The 17,601-nt window shown below is 34.8% G+C and overlaps 1 protein-coding gene and 1 long non-coding RNA gene across 4 annotated transcripts in view; one reads left to right on the forward strand and one right to left on the reverse strand.

The window, feature by feature from the left end:
• Positions 1-3,316, reverse strand: part of LOC135225170 (FMRFamide receptor-like) — a 355,663-nt gene extending 352,347 nt beyond the window's left edge. For all 3 annotated transcript variants that reach the window (XM_064264420.1, XM_064264421.1, XM_064264419.1), the window contains exon 1: positions 3,084-3,316. The gene's annotated coding sequence lies outside the window, so the exon portion shown is untranslated. The remainder of the gene's footprint in view (positions 1-3,083) is intronic.
• Positions 1-9,034, forward strand: part of LOC135225171 (uncharacterized) — a 302,389-nt gene extending 293,355 nt beyond the window's left edge. The window contains exon 4 of the long non-coding RNA XR_010316923.1: positions 8,895-9,034. This is a non-coding gene — a long non-coding RNA (uncharacterized LOC135225171). The remainder of the gene's footprint in view (positions 1-8,894) is intronic.
• The last annotated feature ends 8,567 nt before the right edge of the window (positions 9,035-17,601 follow it).

Genomic DNA, 17,601 nt, shown 5'->3' on the forward strand with positions numbered 1-17,601 from the left:
TTCCAAATCATGCTCGTAACTTTCAGTATAAGATACTGTTCTGTATGATTGTCTAAGCCTGTATGATTTAAGGCATTGATCGTAACACTCAGTACCTTGTTGGCCTCGTTAGATATGTATATATATATATATATATATATATATATATATATATATATATATTATATATATATATATATATATATATATATATATATATATATATATATATATATATATATATATATATATATATAATATATATGTGTGTGTGTGTGTGTGTGTGTGTGCTTGCGCGCGTGTGTATTTATGCGTTCATTGCCTATCTATCTATACGTCTCTGTGTCTGCATCAAGCAGCTGATTCTCCTCTACCTTCGGACTCCCAAATAACGCTACTGTCTACCTTACGTATCTTCCCTTTTCCACTTCCCATTCCTCTTCATTAATCCCCTCTTCTTTCCCGTGCAAATTCGTTTACCATACCCTTCTAAACCGGCAAATGTGATTACCAGGGTCTAATCTGATTTATCAGGTGATTTGTAGTCTCCTCCTCCTCCTCCTCCCCTCCTCCTCCTCCCCTGCTAATTTTTACCGTCTAACGGCGGCGGTGCCGAATCTGACGAAATCGGAACGTTTGTTTTGCGCTTTTTTTTTTTTTTTTTTTTTTGTAGGCTTTTAACTGGAGTTTCGTCGCTAGCGACACGCGTCGTTGGCGGCAGTCTGTTTTTGTGCTGTATGACGAAATCAAGGATAGTATGTATGTATGTATGTTTACATGTATGTACCATATGTATTGGTATCTATATATATATATATATATATATATATATATATATATATATATATATATATATTGTGCATATATATTACATATATATACATCTATATATATATATATATATATATATATATATATATATATAAATTTGTAGTATATATATATGTGTGTGTGTGTGTTTGAAAAGTTTTAAAATATTAGACATGAAGAAAAGACAGAAAAACAGACATGAACATGACGTGAAAGATGATGTTCTTACATTAATAAGAAAAGGACTTGAATAAAAAAAAGTTATAAAAATTGAGCGCTAATGACGAATATCACGTGAAAGAAAATATGAAATAATAGTAAGAATTGAATTTCAGATTTATGAAATGATAAGATGAATAATTAGGGGATGATCATCTATCTAATAGCATTTTGGCAACAGCAGTGTGTGGCATTTACAAAATTCCCAGGAAAACACATGAGCACTGAGTAGCCAATATATCCAAAATTGTGTGTATAACATTCAAAATGCTTGTGAAAACATCCAAAAATGTGTGTAAAATACGCCAAACTTACATAAAACATTAAAAGCTGTTTGTAAAACATCCCAATTTGATTGTTAGACAACCAAAATTGTGTAAAACATCCAAATTTGTGTACACCGGTCAGAATTATGTGTAAAACATTCAAAATTGTTGGTAATACATCCAAAATAGTCTGTATTGGAAAACCAACTGAAGCTTAATTACATAAAAGATAAATCAAGCTGGGGAAAGGACGGTGCTCAGCAAAGGGAAGGGCGACATTAAGGTGATCAAGTGAACAAAAATAGCTTCCCCAGGTACAAGAGAAATGATTCACACGCAGATGATGGATTTAGCACGAAGCCCATAGGAGCGCGGAGACAAAAAACGTACTCATAGCTCCTTGCGAGGCGAGTTTCCGCTCGTCGTACCTGTAGCGTCATTATGTATGAAGGAGAGCAAATGACGCATGCGCGATGAGTATGTGTTTGATTGCTAACTGTTGGGGGAAATGGTTCGTTTATTATTTTATGTATTCGTTATGCCAGAATTATACATGTGTAAGACGCGATTTATATAAGTAAATTAAGATTGACATTAGTATCATTGAGAATTTAATTTGATCATAAATAGGAAAAGAAGAATTCTGAAGTCTGTCTCCACTGATGAAGACAAGAACACGCAGTTGCTGTTGCAATAACAAACGAAGTTGAGTGAAGAAAAATATTATTATTATTATTATTATTATTATTATTATTATTATTGTTGTTGTTGTTGTTGTTGTTGTTGTTGTTGTTGTTGTTTTATAGTGAACGGATTCTCTTTCGCGTGACATAAATTAATTATTGAAAAAATATCATGGAAATTATAATGAGAAATCTCAGAAGACAAGGCAAAGCAAACGCTAATGAGTTTGTAACATATCACTAAAATTAACTTAAATCTACAAACACCCACAAAAACGCATCTTAAGGCATATTACTCCATAGTTTATCTATAACAGATAAACAAATGGCAGTTTTGAGAGCTTTAAGTGTCCGATGTTTTGGATTTACCCGAGGATATTGATTTGCCAAAGAATTATCTTCCCAAAGGCTCTAGCTCTAAGATGTAATGGCTATAAGCACCATAGAATCTTAGTCAATAACTATTATTAATAACATGATTGCTAAATGATATTCATTAACAATTTTATAATCCGATAATCAGTTACAGTCCTAACAATGTAGTCTATAGCTTGAAGGATAACGTGTAATGTAAGTTGGGACATTGCTTATTTATTCCTTGAGGTAATTTGCGAGTGTGTATTTTCTCTAGTGAATGAAAAGCGATTGTTCATCTAGTAAGCCCAAGTATCTATAAACTAATGTTACGAAAAACATGAAATAGAATTGACACTCCCGCTTTGTATTACATTAAAATATGTCGTAATTCTCAATTAATTCGTAACGAGACAACAGAAAGATACAGGTTATCTTAGCATTTAAATCTACATTGATCTAAAGGAAGCCTTATTGCTTTTTAAAAGCAATGAACTTCCTTTGTATTTATATTTAGCGAATCACTAAATAACTTCATCACCTCATTTCACAGCGATGATTCATTTTTGCACCGGTTCGATAACGCAGACAAAGCAGTCATTCATTTGCTTTGTGTGGATTTGATAAGGTTAAGTGATGCTGTTGAGAGTTGCCAGTCTTGGTATTAGTGCAAAACTCTTTGCATAACTCGTTGCTTATCGTTACATATTATCGTCACACATCTGCTGGGGATGCATTTATGTAAGAAACACAAAACGATGTCGACACATACTCGTACACTTCCTTTCTCGTAGGAATCAAATCACTACACTAAGACCAATGTTTTTGGGCCAATTCTCCTTCTGCCTCCATAGAACGCTACGTGTGTGTGTGTGTAGGCGTCGCACTTTCAAAATCACTGTAAACAAACAAAAGCGCGGCACAGCTGACGAAGAATAATAAAGTATGTAATCGGTAGCACTGTTCAGAGTAAACTCAGCTGAACCCCGCTCATTCTGTGGCAAGGAGTACCCGCATTCCCACATACCCGGCTGGGCTGGGCACGTAACTCCCCCTCCCCCTCCCACACAAGACCTATGCCTTCGCGACCACTTGGCTCGGCGTACTACTCCCGTCTAGTAAGAGGGAGTGTCACACGTACACACAAACACACAAACACGCGTACACGCACCCACGTATGCACTTTATGCTGCGAACATTATTTATGCAAATTTATTCTACACTTGTATCTATTTCTCTCCGAGACGACCAGTGTCATCCTATTCTAGATTCCTCTAGATAAATCGTTCTAGAGAAAAGAAACAAACGAACAGGATTTCTAGAGGAGTGTGTGTGTTTGTATGTGTGTCTGTAACAAAAGGAGGCGGGCAGTCAAAAGGCCTTGGTATTCATTCGCCTGACCACAGATGGTGCCCTGGTAGGACACGCTGGTGATTACATCCTTTGTAGAAACCACTTTAGGATATTGATCTGGCACGAACCGCAGGGGTCCTTGTAGTCTTGTGATGGTGCTGCATGTATGTATGTATGTATATATATATGTATGTTTAGATTTAAATTTCATTTCAAGTAGTATTTCTGGTAAGTTGTTTGTTGGGCCACCTAATAAAAACGGAATTGATTATACATATTTACAGATTGAAGGTCTATGTATTTTTCTTTGAGTTTTTAACTCCCCCCCCTTCTCTCTCTCTCTCTTTCTCGCTCTCTCTCTCTCTCTCGAATATTACCTGAAGTAATTTAAACTAGTCTGTGATATCCTTCCTACATTATGCTCCATAAATACATGAAATATCTATTATCTTCTAAACACATCGTCTTTATGCGTCTAATTAATTGAAGTGGGGTATTTGGATTGCTAGACAAGAGATAGACATACAGCTTGATAAACTCTCTCTCTCTCTCTCTCTCTCTCTCTCTCTCTCTCTCTCTCTATATATATATATATATATATATATATATATATATATATATATATATATATGTGTGTGTGTGTGTGTGTGTGTGTGTAAATGCATAAAAATATTTATACGTAATATATATGCATGCATGCGAAGAACAACCGATTATATATATATTAAAAAACTGATAAACTGAAGTAAATCATTATCATCTTTCCCTGCTCCCAAGAAACGCTATCTTGCTGTTGCCAACAGTACCGAAACGTAACGTAAAGGTTTGTGATTCCACTAGAAGTTGTTTGATACGGCCGTGTGCTCTGTGCTCTGAAGCAGGAGGAGATTCCTCCTGCGTGAGTGAAATACTTCTGGCGGAGTCAGCGAACATTGTTGGGGGAACTTGGGACAGCGCCGTTTCAGAAGACGACGTGGTCGTTTGAATGTTCGTGTTTCGAGTTTTGCGAAATCGCGGCGCTGTTTGGGAAATCGTGATGCAAGAAATGCTGATTGTGTCGATGATCGAAAAGTTGACAAAGATGGCAAATATTTCTGTTGTGCGTTATCATAATGTGTCATTACATGCTTTAAAAAAAAAAGGAAATGTAGAGATAACACCTAACTAGATGTTTGTTTTATGAGAGTGATGAATTGTACTACTATTCGAAAAATGATTGATCTGGTACACCAAATTTATCAATAAATAAAAAAATAATTTTCTAGACGAGCGAATCGATTAAAAACAGTTCCGTGAAAAATTTAGTAATTTACAACTGAAACATCAAATAGATTCGATTTTACTGAAAGTTTCGGATTGTTTACTCTCCCACAAAAAAAATGCAGTTAATGTCAAATTTGAATTTATATTTTTATTCATATCTGATAAACATCAAAGTAATTAGTCACGCTTGTCAGCATTACTTTGATTCAACATATAATTAATCGAGGTCTCGGAGAAGAGAAATTTAAAGTATAGGACAGGAAGGTTTGGAGGTCAGCTCCTGAAATTTAATGTCTGTCAACAGGCAAAAAGCACTTCTAGCCTTCAAGCCAGAAAACGCAGGTTGCTTGCCCACGTGCCAAAGACATAGTCAGCTCAATGCCCATCGAAAAACATGCCCACGAAGACTTTCTAAAGATATGCCCACAGGGCATTTCGAAACACAAAGCCTGTCGAAAGATATGCCCACAAGGCCTTTCGAAACACGTGCCCACAAAACATTTCGAAAGACGTGCCCACAAAGTCTTTCGAAAGATATGCTCACAAGTCCTTTCGAAAGACGTACCCACAAATTCATTCGAAAGACATGCATACCCACAAAAGCTATCGAAAGACGTGCCCACAAAGCGTTTCTTAAGACGTACCCACAAAGCGTTTCGAAAGACGTACCCACAAAGCCTTTCGAAAGACATGCCCGCAAAGCCTTTTGAAAGTGGGTATTTCTTCAGTACCAGGATAACTCACTGGCGGAGGGGAAGACGTTGCCAAGTGACACCAGGCGTCATAGGTAGCCTTCGCTCAGCCGAAGAACATAGAAACCTACTTCTGGGTTATAAATAGGATGATTCTGCCATCACTCGGCGCTTTATTTATGGCTGGGGCATATGATCGCAGGGATAATACCTTATGAAGAATCGAAGCCCATCTGCTAAAATAATTTTTTTTCCCTATTACTTATTCTAGTATTTTTGGTAGTGGTGGACTCGTTATCTTGTTTTCATAATCTTTTAAATATTCATCTATTTACCTACTTCCTATATGCTAAATTCCCACAATCGAAACCCATGTACTGAAAGAAAGTTTGTTTAACTATTTTTTTTATAATTATACATTTATTTACTTACAGTATATTGTAATTTTCAATTATTTTTATATGAAATTTCGAAGGCAATCTACAGAAAAATATTTCTTTATTTTTACCATTTTTTATTTTACAAATTACTATTTTCTTATCTTATTATATATCGAACTACTTATTCCGCGTGTTGTAATTTTTCCCAATCTTTTTTTAATTTTTATTTTCTCTTTATTTTATTTATTTATGAAAAATATTTTATCATTTCGTCCTCCGTCTGTATATTTGCTGAAGATATTCTACTTCTCACAGTCCCTTTTAAAACAAATACACATCAAAACAACATTTCCGACCACATCTATTAACGATGTTCAAAAGGTTTAAAAAGGTAGACCATAATTCTGTGGAATATATGAGCGCCTTAACCTCTGCTACGGAGACTGGGTGAGATCAAAGTGAGAATCATTTCTTCAGTCTCTTTTCTTCATTTTGTTGCCAAAGTGAGAATCACTCGTGAGATTTACAGTTAGGTTATATCTTGAGATATTGTGTTGTTTCTTATTCATCCAGAAAGATATTGGCGTTGTTTTCGCTTCATACCACTTTAAAGGCATATAATTTCTTTGATATTCATTTAGATTGTTTTCTATATATACACGCACACACACATATATATGTGTATGTATACGACCAAACACAAACACACAAACCCCCACAAACACACAACACACATATCTATATATATATGATCTAATTATCTATATCCTACTCGTATATATTATACTCGTATATATATATAGATATATATAATATAATATATATATATACTCGTATATATATATAAAATATATATATATATATAATATAATATATACATACACATATAGATAGGGACAGTATTTGTCAGAGTCCTTTGATTAGTATCAATTTCCTACCTTAATTTATTATATTGACAGAGTATTTAATCATTTGTTAGATGGAGTTAAAAATTGTAGAAATGACGATACATCTATTGACAATGGAACAAATAAAGAGCTTTTGCAATTAAAAATAAAACATGACTTGATACAAGAAAGAGGAAAACACGTCCAAAAGTAATACTATGAAACGAATAGATTATTGAAAAAAAAAATGAAAAATATAAATGTTGTCAATGTTTCTAATTAGGACATCGCTTTTTCCTCCATAAAACACCGAGAGAACTATGTTAGACCCACTTTGTCCCCTCAGAGAAAGACGCGATCGTGTCGTGTTTCTCGCAGTGTGTGAAAGCAAACAGAAGTCGTGTAGTCTTTTGAGAACAAAAACGAATTCACGTACTCACGTCTGAAGACTTCGGAATAAGAAGAGAGGGCGCCGCGAATTCCCAACTCTCGTATCGCATGTCAACAAAATGTGGGCAAATTTCGGGGTCCCATTTGTGACTTGACAGTGAAACGACAAAGCATTATATTATCAGGAGGCAGGAAGGACACCGCTATTTAAAGTGTGGCCTGAAAAACAGGCCATGTTTAAACAATCTTTAAACCGTGCCGTTTTAAAATGAATAAGGTATGACGTAATGAAATGACTGACTTGTAGAGATATATATGAATGTGATGAAGGAATCGTTAAGAATAACGTTATCATGGTTTTCTCCAGTTCTCTCTCTCTCTCTCTCTCTCTCTCTCTCTCTCTCTCTTCCTCTCTCCTCTCTCCTTCTCTCTTTATATATATATATAATATATATATATATATATATATATATATATTATATATATATATATATATATGCCAAATAACTATTTGATTATTCTGAAATTACGATTCATTACCACTTACCACTAGCAATTTGACCCGTAAATTGATTATGAGTACAAAGAAAAAAAACCTGACGTTAAGGTAATGAAATCAGTCCTAGTTGCTTGTAATCAGAAACTAGAAAGTATATTACTGATCAGCTTAAACGAGGAGGAATTTGAAGAACTATCTCATATACAAGTTACAAAGAAGAGTAAATGCGGTCGGAATTATAAAGAAAGAATAGTAGTTGGATGTCGAACTGTGGACAGGGAGTCATTTAGGAATTCACACGAAATTAGTCAGTGGTACCTGATCGACACTTTGTCCTTAGCAAGGAAACATCAGCAGCTAAAAGTCTCCCCATTATTTGTATCAGCTCACGATCAGGAAGAGTGAGACCAAGAGCACTCTGAAGATATTGCCACACCTCTGCCAAGCCACATTCCACCCTCCGTCATAAACACAAGCCAGATGTAAATATTGAAAGTGGAAAAAATCGCCATACGGTATAATAACAGGGGGGGAAGGGGGCCGTCTGGCTTCTTTTCCTTCAAAATCGTAAAAAAAAAAATTTGCTCGTCTTGAGATGGTCATAAAACGAATGTTATTAAGTGTCGTCGAAATCTGTTCATCCTTGGCGTTATTGATTTGTTTTTTTAGTGAAATAAATAAGGCTAATGGAAGCCGGAAGCTATTCAGTAACTTTAACGGATCCATTTAGTTGAACTGCGTCTTTGATTTTCACTTTGTTTTATCTAATTACTATATATCTATGAACCATAGGCCAAGTTATTTTTAATTCTTATATATCTACGAGGAAATTAATTATCTGCTTTTCGTTAGAATAATTTACTCCTGCACTCATAAAAAACTTTGGAGAGTTTGCTTCAACACAGACGAAAAGACCGAGAAAGGCAACTTAGAACAGTAACAGCTATTAAGAAATATTTTATTTAATATGAAAATTAAACTTTTTAGTTATTTATTTGTTTGTTTATTTATTTATTATTATTTTATTTATGTATTTATTTTATTTATGTATTTATTTTATTTATTTATTTATTTATTTATTTATCTTTTTTCTTTTTTTTCTTTCTTTTTTTTTTGCAGACGCAGATCTTGACATTTTTTTGACGCGCTATATCTCCGGAGCTACAAGACCCGAATCAGGCTGAATTGCCACGGAGGTGTTGACAAAGAAATGATGTCGGGATTTCGTCCTCCTCAGACCGAATAGATGAACTGAAGAGATAAAGGTAAGTAGCAACCTTATCTTCAGGGCACCGAACTAATTAAGATGTAATCACGAGATCAAAGGTATTAGATGGATGGAGATTTGAGGCTACGAGAGAGAGAGAGAGAGAGAGAGAGAGAGAGAGAGAGAGAGAGAGAGAGAGAAGTACCGGCGGATAGATAGTTTGGGGTCGATGAGAGCAGTAATGGGATGATTGAATCCTCTAACGGAAAGAAATCCTGAATGGAGGTAAAAAGAAATAAAGAAATCCTGAAGGAAGTCATTCATAAAGTAGGAGGGAAGGAGGGAGTGAGGTGAGGAGTGAGGAGAAGAAGAGGGAACTTTCAATAGGGTCACTGGAAATGGAAGGGGAAGATGATTGTCTTCAATTTTTTGTTTTTTACTTCACAGCTCTTTGTTCTTCATGTTTTGTATATCTGTAATTGTTGTGTTTTTAATTACGTATTCAAAAGTTTATTCATTTATTTATTTATACTTTCACGTACCTTTAAGCCCTGCAGTTCAGTAGAAACTTTGTTAAGCAAGTTGATGGACCTTTTTTCCTTGTTCCGCTAGAAAGTGTGCCCACTACATGGGCAGTAATGATAATAATATAGAGACAGCTCCTCTCGTAGACGAACTAGATATGGCGTTTATTTTAGAATCTATAATTTTCCCAATGATAGAGAAGGCAAGCGAAGGTAATGAAGACCATACATCTTTCTATATTAAAAACAGTACCCCTTTCTTTTCTTTTATACATAAGTTGTCACGGGCTCTTGCTCCAGGAAAGCCCCGTAGGACGACAATAACTGCAAGTTTAGGTAAATACACGTTTTCCTCAAACGGACAGAAAACAGGTTATGCTAATGAACCTTTTTAAGAACCGGATCTGGTTCAGCGTGCTGGAGGGAGGGGGGCGGGGGGGCGGTTGTCAAGGCGGGGAAGGGACCGTCAGGCTGACCAAGAACCAACCATACTTGGAGGTTGAGAGAGCTCGTTAAAGGATCAGTTTTTAGTCAGCATAAATAATTTAGTAATTCGGTTTTTATTTAAAGTTGGGTTTGTACATTTAGTGGAAATCATCTCCTTTATTGCTAACGTACAGAAAATAATTCAGCCTTCTACTTGTCTCTGCATTGCTCGTTTTCTATCGAGTTTTATGTCATTGTTCGGAAAATATTCGTAAATGGCCCCTCCGTAGAGTTCAACCGACAGACATCTTTTATAAATAATTGAAGTAATTTTGTTTAATATATCCATTACTCGGCACAGAGTTTTTATTCATCATATTTTGGATATTGTTAATCGTACACATATAATAATGGCAATTTTCTGGAATTGTCAAATAAGATTTATATGTTTTTTGCAGCATTTTTTCGCGGCCTTTTCGTCAACCTTATACTACGAACTGACCTAACACATTGCATTCAGGGTTAGGATATTTTTACATTATATATAAAAGCCTTTCCGTCAACCTCATACCGCGAACTTACGTAACAGTAAACAGGTGAATTCTGTCTTCCCACGAATCTCTCGCCTTCGCGTAACCATTGTTGTTAGGTTAAACACTAGAGACACGTTGGCCACGATGAAACCCATGACACGCTAAGCGGTAATAGGGAGCTCCCCAGGAAGTACCTCTGGGGGCTTTTAACCAATCTGTCTACCACCCAGAAGTGGCTGTCCTCAATTACTTTCGCGAGAGGCGCTAATGGACGGCATTATTAAGTTACTTAATTTACGAGTGTTTCAGGACAAGAAAACTTTTTTTAAAAAACAAGGAAGGGAAAAGTGTCCAAGTAACGATTAATTAAGAGAATATGTCAGGTGATAGTGATGTAATTGTATAGTAATTGTGATCATTAAAATGCATTTTTTCGATTATTTTTTTCAAGTTCTGCGGAATTTGAATATTAGCTTCTACATTATCAAATATTGCCTTTTTAGCTTCTTACTTAAACGTCTTTACAAGAAACACCAGTAAAAAACGCCCATAGAGTTTTCCGTTCAGCCACGGCCCATGAAACTCAGCCCCGGGCCTTGAAACTTTCAGCCACAGCCTGGTGGTGGCCTGTGTCGTTAGCACCTATCGCGGTGTCAGACGCACGATCATGGCTGACTTTAACCTCACGTTAATCCAGCAGTATTATACATACATACATACATACATATATCTATATAAACATTTATATATATATATATATATATATATATATATATATATATATATATATATCATATATAATATCATTCGAGCTACAAATGTCCTTTAATATCTAATTCGCTCTACCTCGGAATGATATATTTTCATATATCAATTCCGAGGTAGAGCGAATTAGATATTAAAGGACATTTGTAGCTCGAATGATCTATATGAATCACGGTGATGGGATAAGTTATTTCAATATTATATTTATATATATTATATATATATATATATATACTATATTATATATATATTATATATATCTATATATATATATATATATAATTAGATTTATCACTTAAAAAAAATTTATGTGCATTAATACAATTGAAACTGGATGGTATCTAGCGGAAATATTTATAAAAAAAAAGGGGCGGGGGTACAAGCTTTCCAGGACTAATCGTCCTCATTGTCAAGTATCGAGGAAGATTAGTCCTAGGAAGCTTGTAACTTTTTTTAATAAATATCTCCGTTAGGTACCATCCACTTTCAATGAGGTCCTATTGTTTAATATATGTTAATGTTAATATATAAATTATATATAATAATATATATATAATTATTATATTATATAATATCATATATATATATATATGTGCGTGTGTGTATGTATAATATATGTATGTAGTATGTATGTATATATATATATATATAATATATATATATATATCTATATATATATATATATATATATATTATATAATATATATAATTTTTAACCATCTACTTATAGTCATATTTGGCACTTTGAACTCATGTGGAGATGCAGAAATAGATACGGTCATGTATGTATGTATGTATCCGAACAGTTGCCCCAACTCACATAAAACGCAACTCCCACCTGTTGCGTGACGTAGAAACTCACGACATTTGGCATTAAGTTGCAAGAATAAACGTCGGCTAATTGAGCAAGACCCTGAATAAATCCCGAGTTTGCTGTGAAGCCAGTTGTTAGCTTAGAACCCAGACTAATGGTAATTAGTAGGTCAGGCAAACGAAGACAATGCACTGAAGCGTAGAAAACGGTCACTAATTCCACCTGAAGACGTGATTCTAGCAAACTGCCTTCACACCCACGGCGCCCCCACTGTAGGCATTACTAAAAAGGATGCTCGTAGCGTCCTTTCGGCCTTACCTGCAGCCACTTTTAGCCTTTTACGTTGCATCTGTTGCCGCTTCATTATCTGTCCAGCCTATCTAATTATGACTTCCTGTCTCACCTTTGGATCCTTGTATTTAGTCTCCTATATTTTCAGGATCTCTGTATTTTGCAGTTCAATCACTCCTATTCGCTCTTTTCACTGTCTTTAGCACTGGATGGCCGAGAGTGCCACAGTGCTTGGCTGTCCAGTCTCTCTAGTTATTAATTCTCAGTGTAAATGTGGGTGATCTCCCCCAGTTCCACCTTTAGATTATTGTAACTACCTCATCCCCTTTCTTTTCTGTTTCTCTTTATTTTGCCATTCTACCACCCCAACTCCCTCTTCTCACTTTCTGAAGCAGTGAATAACCGAAAACGCCCCTCTGTTTGGTTTGACAGCCTAAATGTCATAAATCAACCAATCAGTTGCCTTCTTACAAGTGCCCAGAGCTGGGTTTGACAGCCTCAATTTCACCAGTCAATCAATCACCTTCACACGAAGAATATAGATTGTTTGTCAGTGAAAGCGGTATCACACGACACCTGGCGACGGAATGTGGAAAGCGAGTGTCCATTATAATTGGAAAGCCGAGTGACATTCGTATTATTATAACGAGAGTCTCTGCTATGGCCCGCTGTCACTTAGAATGTCTGGCTCATTTCATGAGTGTGGCTAAGGTGGACAGCGTCCGCCCACCCCCCAGATTTGGGGCTGACACCAAATGATGTTTGCGGATAGGGCTGGGGAAATGATGCTAATTTGATTCGTAATGGTTCGGTCGTTTTCTGTATTACTGTCATGGCAGCTATATATATATATATAATATATATATATATATATATTATATATATATATATATATATATATTTATATATATGATATATATATATATATATATATTTATATATATATATATATATATATATATATATATATATATATATATACTAATATATATTTATATAATATATTACATGTATGGATGTATATAACTATGCTATATATATATTTACATAGATATATATATATATATATATATATATATATATATATATATACAAATATATACATATACGTATAATTAATGTGTATATATATATATATATATATATATATATGTATATATATATATATATATATATATATGTATATAGTAAGGTTTACATAATAAAAATATGGAATGTTAGTCCATATATATAAAAGACTAAAACTAAAGAGGTCAACCAGATTGCTTGCAGGAATGTGATGAGACTAGAGACGCTAAAGATGACGTATACAATAAAAGTAGGCTAAGATAACATGCCGTCACCTGTAGTCATTCAATTGTTTATAAACATTAGTCCAAGCTCCCTGCTGAGACAACTACCGCGACCTATAATTCAAACGGCGGCCTACGTGATCTGTAGCGTGTCTATTTTGATTGTATGTTCGTATGAAACTATGTCATCTGATTGTATGTTCATATGTTCGAACTACTGTCTGTTCCTTCATAACTTGTAACAGAGATGGTAGACAGGCAGAACAGAGTTAGCTATCGTCATTAGAAGACCTGTATCTCTTTACCTAAGCTTTATCATGTAGAGAGAGTAGAAGTAGCCATCATCATTGGCAGAAGCGATCAAGCTATCGTTATTAGAAGACTTGTACAATCATACCTGATCTTCACCATGTAAAACTTCAGAAGAATATATATATTTTTATACTTCGTGTTTTCTACAGAACCTCCTCACCGAATCATCATGAGTTTAACACCTCGTCTCGTCATAAACAAGAAGATAGTCCCGACTTCGTAAGTGATCTACAAACCCAAGACACTCCATTGAAGATGGAAGTGCAATACAACCGACTTAGCGTAAGATATCGCAAGTCTAACATTACCTCATAGGGCGCCTTATCATACAAGGCACAAGCCCTAAAAGTGGTGGCAAGCGTACCAGAAGGACTCTACAACTTCTCCGAAGAAAAATCAGAATAATGAAGTATCATATAAGAACTCTTCAACGACGACGAAAGCAGCAGATTCTTCAAGCAACCTAGTATCATCGTTTAGTGAATAACTTCAAGAAACAAAACCGACGTGTCCTTTTCCTACGGCAACCGCAAGCTTCGTCTCTCATTAGAATCATTCAAGAAAACATCGTTAGTGAGCGTTCCGGCACTTCAAGAAAACAAACAAACGCGAGCACGGGGAAAACTGAAAGAAGCCAAACCAGGTCATCCGCTGAATAGAGAAGGAGGACCAAGGCCGTGTGTCGTTTATCGGAACACGTGACTTCCCACAAAAAGCAAGCTAAGTACAATTTTTTATTCATTTGGAGTAACTTTGAGTGTTTCCTTTGCAGGTCGAATTTCGTTATTCCTGTGGCTGAAGTTACGAGACATTCTAATCTTACTTTTTTTACAGAAATTATCTACATCATTGAGTTTTATTTCGCTACTGCGAGTTTTTTATCTTTGAGTGTCTGTTTCCAGAAGTTCTACTGAAATACATAATCATATACTATGTTACTTTATCATTTTGGGTGATTAATAATCCCTTACGTAACAAATCATATTAAACAGTGAATATGCGTTTACGCAGTGGACGGCTGTATTTATAACAGATGCATGGATAGGGTCGTTAAGCACCGTAGTGATTAGAAAACACACAAAAACAAGTGGAACACCCGTACAAATCTAGATACATTAGAGGTAACACTATTTCGGGCCAGGAAAAACAATAAATGCTCCTTTGCAAAGTCCCGTACTTGCAGTTTTCGCCTTGGAGTTTTTTTGAGTTTATATAAAACTATTTCTACCTCAATGACTCAACTTAACTTTTAAAATATGGCTGGATTGCAAGGAATAACATGTCTGTAAAAAACTTTTCATCAGGCTAAATGCGCTGACCAGGATCCCTCACTATTTCAAATTTTAGCAAAGAATGAAGTACAAACAGTTAATATTGAATACGAGTAGAGTAACCATGTCTTAATAGTAATCGCTCAGTTCCTAATAGTTCGTCATTCATTGCTTTATACGTAAACCATCAAACATATGCTAAAAAGCACACAATACGTTGCCGATGGTAATAAGAGAAGGATCTAATTATTACAAAAAAAAAAAAAAAAATAGAAACAATAGCCCTTTCAGAATCAAACAAGCAACTCGGTTACTGTGTCACCCATAGTCAAGCGGTCAAGGTTAGTTAAAATCTGCCGAGTGTTCAAAGCATAGCAAATTCCACACAATAAGCGACTCTAGCAGAGTGGGGAAAAGCGATGTTGGTTCATACATGCCAATATCTTTTGAATTAAAAGGATTTTTTTCCTATGAAACACACGACCGTATAAAGTAATCAGAGCAGGTTTTCGTTTTTTTTTAATACGTAAGTTATTATAAGTAGTGGTGGATAAAGCCCGACTGTACGCACTAGGAATCTATATATAAATGATCATAAATAACGGAATCAAAATATATCTTTGCGTGTACGCAATAGGAATCTATTTAAAGCAAATAAGTGCACATATATTAATCATAATTATATGAATCCATATACATATGTATAAACAAATCAGGTAGCCTATAATCAATCTGTTACCAATATCTGCAGTTATATATGAGTTAGTATATGGATTAATGAATCAGATATATAACATTTAGCATAAAAATCAACGAATCAATCAGCTCATAAACATTTATAATTAAACCTTTATCAATTCATAATATGAAATTTTTAATCAAGCTAAAATAATATGATTTTTATCATGTTAATCTTCATTCTATGCAATTGTCAGAGTACATTAGTATTTTCTGTAGCATAGTATCTTAATGAGATGAAGTGAAAAAAACTGTATCATTATATATCACGTGATCACTATTATTTACCAATATCATTGTTTTATATTTTATTACTTGAATCAATTCATGTACACAATGAATTTTTATTTACTTATATATATATATTCATATAGTGTCTGTATCACACTCCTATAAGTCAAATGCAAGTCAAGTTTGAGTAATATTCAGTAGTTGGTTTTGGTAGCTGACCGAGCTAATGTAAGTGTTTACATAATAAAAATATGGAATGTTAGTCCATATATATAAAAGACTAAAACTAAAGAGGTCAACCAGATTGCTTGCAGGAATGTGTGAGACTAGAGACGCTAAAGATGACGTATACAATAAAAGTAGGCTAAGATAACACTGCCGTCACCTGTAGTCATTCAATTGTTTATAAACATTAGTCCAAGCTACCCTGCTTGAGACAACTACCGCGACCTATAATTCAAACGGCCTACGTGATCTGTAGCGTGTCTCATTTTGATTGTATGTTCGTATGAAACTATGTCATCTGATTGTATGTTCATATGTTCGAACTACTGTCTGTTCCTTCATAATCTTGTAACAGAGATGGTAGACAGGCAGAACAGAGTTAGCTATCGTCATTAGAGACCTGTATCTCTTTACCTAAGCTTTATCATGTAGAGAGAGTAGAAGTAGCTATCATCATTGGCAGAAGCGATCAAGCTATCGTTATTAGAAGACTTGTACAATCATACCTGATCTTCACCATGTAAAACTTCAGAAGAACATATATATTTTTATACTTCGTGTTTTCTACAAGAACCTCCTCACCGAATCATCATGAGTTTAACACCTCGTCGTCATAAACAAGAAGATAGTCCCGACTTCGTAAGTGATCTACAAACCCCAAGACACTCCATTGAAGATAGAAGTGCAATACCAACCGACTTAGCGTAAGATTATCGCAAGTCTAACATTACCTCATAGGGCGCCTTATCATACAAGGCACAAGCCCTAAAATATATATATATATATATATATATATATATATATATATATATATATATATATATATATATAAGTGCATATATTATAAATTAATAATTATTACACATACGCGCACACACACTCAGGTCAGGCCACAGGTCTGTCTATCGGACCTATATATTTAGTTCAGGGATAAACGATAAAACAACAAAAAGATGTTTTAACTCTGAGAAAGTCAGATAAATCCAACAATCAGTGATAAATAAAAAAAAGCAAAATCATCTCTTTCACTCGATCAATGTAGCTTTTTCAGTCAGTACCGACACTTGGTTTACAAAAGGTTGACAGTTCATCTGACAACGAAAGGTTAATAAGATTACATTCAGTGTGCGATTTCTGGCTGACTGAAAGAGCAATCACGTAAATGTTTCCCCATAATAACACCCCCAGCTCTCTCTC

The sequence above is a fragment of the Macrobrachium nipponense genome, chromosome 13 (assembly GCF_015104395.2).
Source record: "Macrobrachium nipponense isolate FS-2020 chromosome 13, ASM1510439v2, whole genome shotgun sequence".
NCBI classification, from domain to species: Eukaryota; Metazoa; Arthropoda; class Malacostraca; order Decapoda; family Palaemonidae; genus Macrobrachium; species Macrobrachium nipponense.